The sequence below is a fragment of the Syngnathus floridae genome, unplaced genomic scaffold, assembly GCF_059516105.1.
Source record: "Syngnathus floridae isolate MCC-2025c unplaced genomic scaffold, RoL_Sflo_1.0 HiC_scaffold_125, whole genome shotgun sequence".
Lineage (NCBI taxonomy): Eukaryota > Metazoa > Chordata > Actinopteri > Syngnathiformes > Syngnathidae > Syngnathus > Syngnathus floridae.
The window spans coordinates 1-10,000 of NW_028284151.1; positions in this window are offsets into that span (position 1 = coordinate 1).

Genomic DNA, 10,000 nt, shown 5'->3' on the forward strand with positions numbered 1-10,000 from the left:
CCGTTGGCACTTAGAAAATATTCGCCAAAGTTCGTCGGACCTCCAGAGCGAGAGGCCGAATTTTCACTTTTTCTGGCCGACCGGAGAACCAGCCGAGGCGGACACATCACGCCGCTTTTGCCGTTGGCATATTCGAAACTTCCAGAATCGGCTTTTTCGCCGTCGCTGTCCGGCCTGGGCACCATCGTGGCTCGGACACGTCGTGTGCCAGCGTCCGCTGGCACTTAGAAAATTTTTCAAAATAAAAATAAACAGTCCTGCACATACGTGCCCACTATATTTTGCGAAAGGGGAGTAAACCGTCGATGAGTACGCTGACTAGTGGGACCAACCATCGCGCTCTGGCGCACCTGAAGACCAAAGTTGGTACTGCACCCTACCCCTGGTACCCAAACGGGGTAGAGGCCGATTTTTCGCATTTGGCGGCCGACCTAGGGAACCAGAAGAGGCGGACACTTTTCCGAGCAAGTGCCGATGGCACTTCCAGAGCGAGAGGCCGAATAATCGTAATTTGTGGCCGACTTGGGAACCAGCGAAGGCGGATAGGAAGTGGAGCGGGTCCCGCCGGCTGGTCCGCGGGCCAATTGCGGTCCCGCGAGTTAGCGATCGCGGTCCGGAATTCTAGCCGACTTGGGAACCAGCGAAGGCGGATAGGAAGTGGATTGGGTCCCGCCGGCTGGTCCGCGGGCCAATTGCGGTCCCGCGAGTTAGCGATTGCGGTCCGGAATTCTAGCCGACTTGGGAACCAGCGAAGGCGGATAGGAAGTCAAGTGGGTCCCGCCGGCTGGTCCGCGGGCCAATTGCGGTCCCGCGAGTTAGCGATCGCGGTCCGGAATTCTAGCCGACTTGGGAACCAGCGAAGGCGGATAGGAAGTCAAGCGGGTCCCGCCGGCTGGTCCGCGGGCCAATTGCGGTCCCGCGAGTTAGCGATCGCGGTCCGGAATTCTAGCCGGCCGGGGACCACCGCGAGGCGGATGGGTGGTCACCGAGGTCCCGCCGGCTGGTCCGCGGGCCATTTAGGGTCCCGCGAGTTACCGATCGCGGTCCGGAATTCTACCCGGCCAGGGACCACCGCGAGGCGGATGGGTGGTCACCGAGGTACCGCCGGCTGGTCCGCGGGCCATTTAGGGTCCCGCGAGGTACCGATCGCGGTCCGGAATTCTACCCGGCCAGGGACCACCGCGAGGCGGATGGGTCTTCACCGAGGTCCCGCCGGCTGGTCCGCGGGCCATTTAGGGTCCCGCGAGTTACCGATCGCGGTCCGGAATTCTACCCGGCCGGGGACCACCGCGAGGCGGATGGGTGGTCACCGAGGTCCCGCCGGCTGGTCCGCGGGCCATTTAGGGTCCCGCGAGGTACCGATCGCGGTCCGGAATTCTACCCGGCTGGGGACCACCGCGAGGCGGATGGGTCTTCACCGAGGTCCCGCCGGCTGGTCCGCGGGCCATTTAGGGTCCCGCGAGTTACCGATCGCGGTCCGGAATTCTACCCCGGCCGGGGACCACCGCGAGGCGGATGGGTGGTCACCGAGGTCCCGCCGGCTGGTCCGCGGGCCATTTAGGGTCCCGCGAGGTACCGATCGCGGTCCGGAATTCTACCCGGCTGGGGACCACCGCGAGGCGGATGGGTCTTCACCGAGGTCCCGCCGGCTGGTCCGCGGGCCATTTAGGGTCCCGCGAGTTACCGATCGCGGTCCGGAATTCTAGCCGGCCGGGGACCACCGCGAGGCGGATGGGTCTTCACCGAGGTCCCGCCGGCTGGTCCGCGGGCCATTTAGGGTCCCGCGAGGTACCGATCGCGGTCCGGAATTCTAGCCGGCCAGGGACCACCGCGAGGCGGATGGGTCTTCACCGAGGTCCCGCCGGATGGTCCGCGGGCCATTTAGGGTCCCGCAAATTACCGATCGCGGTCCGGAATTCTAGCCGGCAAGGGACCACCGCGAGGCGGATGGGTGGTCACCGAGGTCCCGCCGGCTGGTCCGCGGGCCATTTAGGGTCCCGCGAATTACCGATCGCGGTCCGGAATCCACGCCGGCCAGGGACCACCGCAGGCGGATGGGTCTTCACCGAGGTCCCGCCGGCTGGTCCGCGGGCCATTTAGGGTCCCGCGAATTACCGATCGCGGTCCGGAATTCTAGCCGGCCGGGGACCACCGCGAGGCGGATGGGTGGTCACCGAGGTCCCGCCGGCTGGTCCGCGGGCCAATTGCGGTCCCGCGAGTTAGCGATCGCGGTCCGGAATTCTACCCGGCCGGGGACCACCGCGAGGCGGATGGGTGGTCACCGACGTCCCGCCGGCTGGTCCGCGGGCCAATTGCGGTCCCGCGAGTTACCGATCGCGGTCCGGAATTCTACCCGGCCGGGGACCACCGCGAGGCGGATGGGTGGTCACCGACGTCCCGCCGGCTGGTCCGCGGGCCATTTAGGGTCCCGCGAGTTACCGATCGCGGTCCGGAATTCTAGCCGGCCGGGGACCACCGCGAGGCGGATGGGTCTTCACCGAGGTCCCGCCGGCTGGTCCGCGGGCCATTTAGGGTCCCGCGAATTACCGATCGCGGTCCGGAATTCTAGCCGGCCGGGGACCACCGCGAGGCGGATGGGTGGTCACCGAGGTCCCGCCGGCTGGTCCGCGGGCCAATTGCGGTCCCGCGAGTTAGCGATCGCGGTCCGGAATTCTACCCGGCCGGGGACCACCGCGAGGCGGATGGGTGGTCACCGACGTCCCGCCGGCTGGTCCGCGGGCCAATTGCGGTCCCGCGAGTTAGCGATCGCGGTCCGGAATTCTACCCGGCCGGGGACCACCGCGAGGCGGATGGGTGGTCACCGACGTCCCGCCGGCTGGTCCGCGGGCCATTTAGGGTCCCGCGAGTTAGCGGTCGCGGCCCGGAATTCTAGCCGGCCCGGAGCCACCCAGAGGCCGTGCACAGGCGCCGGGTGGCCGGAAATACCTCCAGCCGAGCGGACATGCACTTTATAAGCACCTTGGACGAGATGGCTGAGCCTTACTCGACTTCCAGCACCCCGGCTAAGCGTTCTCCACGGCCCGCTGTGCTTCTAGAAGACCTCCAGACGGTCCTCATGGTACTTTCCTCCTCACTCTCCCAGGCGGCCCAGGCTTCCAGCACCCCGGCTAAGCGTCATACACGGCCCGCTGTGCTTCCAGAAGACCTCCAGACGGTCCTCATGGTGCTTTCCTCCTCACTCTCCCAGCCGAACGAGGCTTCCAGAGCCCCGGTTAAGCATTTTACGCGGCCCGCCGAGCCTCCACAGCACCTCCAGCCGGTTCTCCGGGTGCTCCCATCCTCACTGTTTAAGCCGAACGAGGCTTCCAGAGCCCCGGCTAAGCGTTTTACGCGGCCCGCTGGACTTCCACAGCACCTCCAGCCGGTTCTCCGGGTGCTTCCCTCCTCACTCTTGACGCCCGAGGAGACTTCCAGCACCCCGGCTAAGCGTTTTACGCGGCCCGCTGAGCTTCCAGAGCACCTCCAGCCGGTTCTCATGATGCATTCCTCCTCACTCTTTTAGCCGAACGAGGCTTCCAGCACCCCGGCTAAGCGTTTTCCACGACCCGCCGAGCTTCCACAGCACCTCCAGCCGGTTCCCCGAGTGCTTTCCTCCTCACTGTTTAAGCCGAACGAGGCTTCCAGAGCCCCGGCTAAGCGTTTTACGCGGCCCGCCGAGCTTCCAGAGCACCTCCAGCCGGTCCCCCCGATGCTTTCCTCCTCACTCTTGACGCCCGAGGAGGCTTCCAGAGCCCCGGCTAAGCGTTCTCCGCGTCCCGCTGATCTTCCCGGAGGTCGTAACGGGGAAATACCTCCCTCCAGCGGACACGGAGAGAAATTACACCGCCTCTCGCACAGAGGCGGGTAAACGGCGGGAGTAACTATGACTCTCTTAAGGTAGCCCGACTTGACATCTTTTTAACGGTTCGTGGATAAATACATGATATATACTACATATGATCGCATTTACAGCCAAATAATACAAAGTGACCATTCGGTTATAAACATTGTATTCATAATGTTTATAGGTGATGTTAATATTTATATATTTAATGTTTATAGGTGATGTTAATATTTATATATTTAATGTTTATAGGTCATGTTAATATTTATATATTTATTTTGTACATCATGTTATAGTTGTACGACACTTGCTATAGGATCATGATGTGATCATATCGGCGGAAGTCGGCCCGGGCTCCGGGTGAAGAGGCCGAATTCTCGCCACTCGCGGCCGACCGGGGAACCAACAGAGGCGGACGGATCGCGGCGCGAGAGCCCTTGGCACTTAGAAAAAATTTGGCAAAAGTCGCTCCGGGCTCCGGGTGAAGAGTCCGAATTCTCGCCACTCGTGGCCGACCAGGGAACCAGCGAAGGCGGGCAAGCTCTCAAGAGAGCCCCGCCGGCTGGTCAGCGGCGGGAAATGCGCCCTCTGGCGGACACGCCGTTGTAAATGAATGGGCTTTGGCACTTAGTGCATTTTCGCTGAAGTTGAGCCGCGCTCCGGGCGAAGAGGCCGAATTCTCGCCAGTCGTGGCCGACCAGGGAACCAGCAAAGGCGGGTAAGCTTTCAAGAGAGCCCCGCCGGCTGGTCCGCGGGCCATTTAGGGTCCCGCGAGTTAGCGACCGCGGCCCGGAATTCTGGCCGACTTGGGAACCAGCGAAGGCGGATAGGAAGTCAAGCTAGTCCCGCCGGCTGGTCCGCGGGCCATTTAGGGTCCCGCGAGTTACCGGTCGCGGCCCGGAATTCTGGCCGACTTGGGAACCAGCGAAGGCGGATGGGTGGTCACCGATGGTCCCGCCGGCTGGTCCGCGGGCCATTTAGGGTCCCGCAAGTTAGCGATCGCGGTCCGGAATTCTAACCGGCCGGGGACCACCGCGAGGCGGATGGGTCTTCACCGAGGTCCCGCCGGCTGGTCCGCGGGCCATTTAGGGTCCCGCGAGTTAGCGATCGCGGTCCGGAATTCTAGCCGGCCGGGAACCACCGCGAGGCGGATGGGTGCTCACCGAGGTCCCGCCGGCTGGTCCGCGGGCCATTTAGGGTCCCGCGAGTTACCGATCGCGGTCCGGAATTCTACCCGGCCAGGGACCACCGCGAGGCGGATGGGTCTTCACCGAGGTCCCGCCGGCTGGTCCGCGGGCCATTTAGGGTCCCGCGAGGTACCGATCGCGGTCCGGAACTCTAGCCGGCCGGGGACCACCGCGAGGCGGATGGGTCTTCACCGAGGTCCCGCCGGCTGGTCCGCGGGCCATTTAGGGTCAAATCATATCAAAATGTCATTCTCCGGGTGCGTTCCTCCTCGCTTCGTAAGCCGAACGAGGCTTCCAGAGCCCCGGTTAAGCGTTTTACGCGGCCCGCCGAGCCTCCACAGCACCTCCAGCCGGTTCTCATGAGGCTTTCCTCCTAACTCTTGACGCCCGAGGAGGCTTCCAGAGCCTCGGCTAAGTGTTTTACGCGGCCCGCTGGACTTCCACAGCACCTCCAGCCGGTTCTTATGATGATTTCCTCCTCACTCTTGACGCCCGAGGAGGCTTCCAGCGCCCCGGCTAAGCGTTTTACGCGGCCCGCTGAGCTTCCAGAGCACCTCCAGCCGGTTCCACGGGTGCTTTCCTCCTCACTCTTGAAGCCCGAGGAGGCTTCCAGAGCCTCGGCTAAGCGTTTTACGCGGCCCGCTGAGCTTCCACAGCACCTCCAGCCGGTTCTCATGATGCATTCCTCCTCACTCTTTAAGCCGAACGAGGCTTCCAGAGCCTCGGCTAAGCGTTTTACGCGGCCCGCTGGACTTCCACAGCACCCCCAGCCGGTTCTTATGATGCTTTCCTCCTAACTCTTGACGCCCGAGGAGGCTTCCAGCACCCCGGCTAAGCGTTTTACGCGGCCCGCCGAGCTTCCACAGCACCTCCAGCCGGTTCTCATGAGGCTTTCCTCCTAACTCTTGACGCCCGAGGAGGCTTCCAGAGCCTCGGCTAAGCGTTTTACGCAGCCCACTGAGCTTCCACAGCACCTCCAGCCGGTTCCCCCAGTACTTTCCTCCTCACTCTTTAAGCCGAACGAGGCTTCCAGAGCCCCGGCTAAGCGTTTTACGCGGCCCGCTGGACTGCCAGAGCACCCCCAGCCGGCCCTCACAATGCTTTCCTCCTAACTCTTGACGCCCGAGGAGGCTTCCAGAGCCCCGGCTAAACGTTTTACGCGGTCCGCTGAACTTCCAGAGCACCTCCAGCCGGTTCCCCGGCTGCTTTCCTCCTCACTTTCTAAGCCGAACGAGGCTTCCAGAGCCCCGGCTAAACGTTTTACGCGGCCCGCTGAGCTTCCACAGCACCTCCAGCCGGTTCCACGGGTGCTTTCCTCCTCACTCTTGACGCCCGAGGAGACTTCCAGCACCCCGGCTAAGCGTTTTACGCGGCCCGCTGAGCTTCCAGAGCACTTCCAGCCGGTTCTCCGGGTGCTTCACTCCTCACTCTTTAAGCCGAACGAGGCTTCCAGAGCCTCGGCTAAGCGTTTTACGCGGCCCGCTGGACTTCCAGAGCACCTCCAGCCGGTTCTCATGATGCATTCCTCCTCACTTTCTAAGCCGAACGAGGCTTCCAGAGCCCCGGCTAAGCGTTTTACGCGGCCCGCTGAGCTTCCAGAGCACCTCCAGCCGGTTCCCCGGGTGCATTCCTCCTAACTTTCTAAGCCGAACGAGGCTTCCAGAGCCCCGGCTAAACGTTTTACGCGGCACGCTGAGCTTCCAGAGCACCTCCAGCCGGTTCCCCGGGTGCATTCCTCCTCACTTTCGAAGCCGAACGAGGCTTCCAGAGCCCCGGCTAAGCGTTTTACGCGGCCCGCTGAACTTCCACAGCACCTCCAGCCGGTTCTCCGGGTGCTCCCATCCTCACTGTTTAAGCCGAACGAGGCTTCCAGAGCCCCGGCTAAGCGTTTTACGCGGCCCGCCGAGCTTCCACCGCACCTCCAGCCGGTTCTCATGTTGCATTCCTCCTCACTCTTGACGCCCGAAGAGGCTTCCAGAGCCCCGGCTAAGCGTTTTTACGCAGCCCGCTGAGCTTCCACAGCACCTCCAGCCGGTTCCCCGGGTGCTTTCCTCCTCACTGTTTAAGCCGAACGAGGCTTCCAGAGCCCCGGCTAAGCGTTTTACGCGGCCCGCCGAGCTTCCACCGCACCTCCAGCCGGTTCCCCGAGTGCTTTCCACCTCACTTTCTAAGCCGAACGAGGCTCCCAGCACCCCGGCTAAGCGTTCTCCGCGTCCGGGTGATCTTCCCGGAGCTTGTAACGGGGAAATGCCTCCCTCCAGCGGACACGGAGAGAAATTACACCGCCTCTCGCACAGAGGCGGGTAAACGGCGGGAGTAACTATGACTCTCTTAAGGTAGCCTGACTTGACATCTCTTTAACGGTTCGTGGATAAATACATGATATATACAACTTATGCTCGCATTTACAGCCAAATAATACAAAATGAGCATTCGGTTATAAACATGGTATTCATAATGTTTATAGGTGATGTTAATATTTATATGTTTAATGTTTATAGGTGATGTTAATATTTATATATTTAATGTTTATAGGTGATGTTAATATTTATATATTTATTTTGTACATCATGTTACAGTTATACGACACTCGCTATTGGATCATGATGTGATCATGTCGGCGGGAGTCGGCCCGGGCTCCGGGTGAAGAGGCCGAATTCTCGCCACTCGCGGCCGACCGGGGAACCAGCAGAGGCGGACGCATCGCGGCGCGAGAGCCCTTGGCACTTAGAAAAAAATTGGCAAAAGTCGCTCCGGGCTCCAGGTGAAGAGGCCGAATTCTCGCCACTCGCGGCCGACCGGGGAACCAGCAGAGGCGGACGCATCGCGGCGCGAGAGCCCTTGGCACTTAGAAAAAATTTGGCAAAAGTCGCTCCGCGCTCCAGGTGAAGAGGCCGAATTCTCGCCACTCGCGGCCGACCGGGGAACCAGCGAAGGCGGGTAAGCTTTCTATGGAGCCCCGCCGGCTGGTCCGCGGGCCGAACGGGGTCCCGTCACCTACCGACAGCGGACGCCGACCCACGCCCGGCAGGAACCACCGAGAGGCGGACACGCTCTCCGACGAGCCCCGCCGGCCGGTCCGCGGCGGGAAATGCGCCCTCTGGCGGACACGCCGTTGTAAATGAATGGGCTTTGGCACTTAGTGCATTTTCGCAAAAGTTGAACCGCGCTCCGGGCGAAGAGGCCGAATTCTCGCCACTCGTGGCCGACCAGGGAACCAGCGAAGGCGGGTAAGCTCTCAAGAGAGCCCCGCCGGCTGGTCCGCGGGCCAATTATGGTCCCGCGAGTTACCGGTCGCGGCCCGGAATTCTGGCCGACTTGGGAACCAGCGAAGGCGGATAGGAAGTCGAGCGGGTCCCGCCGGCTGGTCCGCGGCGGGAAATGCGCCCTCTGGCGGACACGCCGTTGTAAATGAATGGGCTTTGGCACTTAGTGCATTTTCGCAAAAGTTGAGCCGCGCTCCGGGCGAAGAGGCCGAATTCCCGCTACTCGTGGCCGACCAGGGAACCAGCGAAGGCGGATAAGCTTTCTAGGGAGCCCCGCCGGCTGGTCCGCGGGCCGAACGTGGTCCCGTAAAGTACCGACAGCGGACGGCGACCCACGCCCGGCAGGAACCACCGAGAGGCGGACACGCTCTCCGACGAGCCCCGCCGGCCGGTCCGCGGCGGGAAACGCGCCCTCTGGCGGACACGCCGTTGTAAATGAATGGGCTTTGGCACTTAGTGCATTTTCGCTGAAGTTGAGCCGCGCTCCGGGCGAAGAGGCCGAATTCTCGCTACTCGTGGCCGACCGGGGAACCAGCGAAGGCGGGTAGGCTTTCAAGAGAGCCCCGCCGGCTGGTCCGCGGGCCGATTATGGTCCCGTCACCTACCGACAGCGGACGCCGACCCACGCCCGGCAAGGAACCACCGAGAGGCGGATAACGGCGCACACCGCGAACGGCGGGTGGCGGTCGCTGGGTGGCGGTCGGCTGGTGGCGGTCGGGGGGTGGCGGTCGGGGATGGTGCTTGGGGATGGTGCTTGGGACCGGTGGCGCCGGAGGCGCACACCGCGAACGGCTGGTGGCGGTCGGCTGGTGGCGGTCGGCTGGTGGCGGTCGCTGGGTGGCGGTCGGGGGGTGGCGGTCGGGGGGTGGCGGTCGGGGATGGTGCTTGGGGATGGTGCTTGGGACCGGTGGCGCCGGAGGCGCACACCGCGAACGGCTGGTGGCGGTCGGCTGGTGGCGGTCGGCTGGTGGCGGTCGGCTTGTGGCGGTCGGGGGGTGGCGGTCGGGGGGTGGCGGTCGGGGATGGTGCTTGGGGATGGTGCTTGGGACCGGTGGCGCCGGAGGCGCACACCGCGAACGGCTGGTGGCGGTCGGCTGGTGGCGGTCGGCTGGTGGCGGTCGGGGGGTGGCGGTCGGGGGGTGGCGGTCGGGGATGGCGCTTGGGGATGGTGCTTGGGACCGGTGGCGCCGGAGGCGCACACCGCGAACGGCTGGTGGCGGTCGGCTGGTGGCGGTCGGCTGGTGGCGGTCGGCTGGTGGCGGTCGGGGGGTGGCGGTCGGGGGGTGGCGCTTGGGGATGGTGGCGGTCGCCTTGTGGCGGTCGGGGGGTGGCGGTCGGGGGGTGGCGGTCGGGGGGTGGCGGTCGGGGGGGTGGCGCTTGGGGATGGTGGCGGTCGCCTTGTGGCGGTCGGGGGTGGCGCTTGGGGATGGTGGCGGTCGCCTTGTGGCGGTCGGGGGTGGCGCTTGGGGATGGTGGCTGTCGCCTGGTGGCGGTCGGGGGTGGCGCTTGGGGATGGTGGCTGTCGCCTGGTGGCGGTCGGGGGTGGCGCTTGGGGATGGTGGTGGTGGTGGTCGCCTGGTGGCGGTCGACTTGTCGCGGTCGGGGGTGGCGCTTGGGGATGGTGGCTGTAGCCTTGTGGTGGTCCGGGGTGGCGCTTTGGGACCGGCGTCCGACGCAAAGTGCGTGTTGCGCGGCCCGGAGAA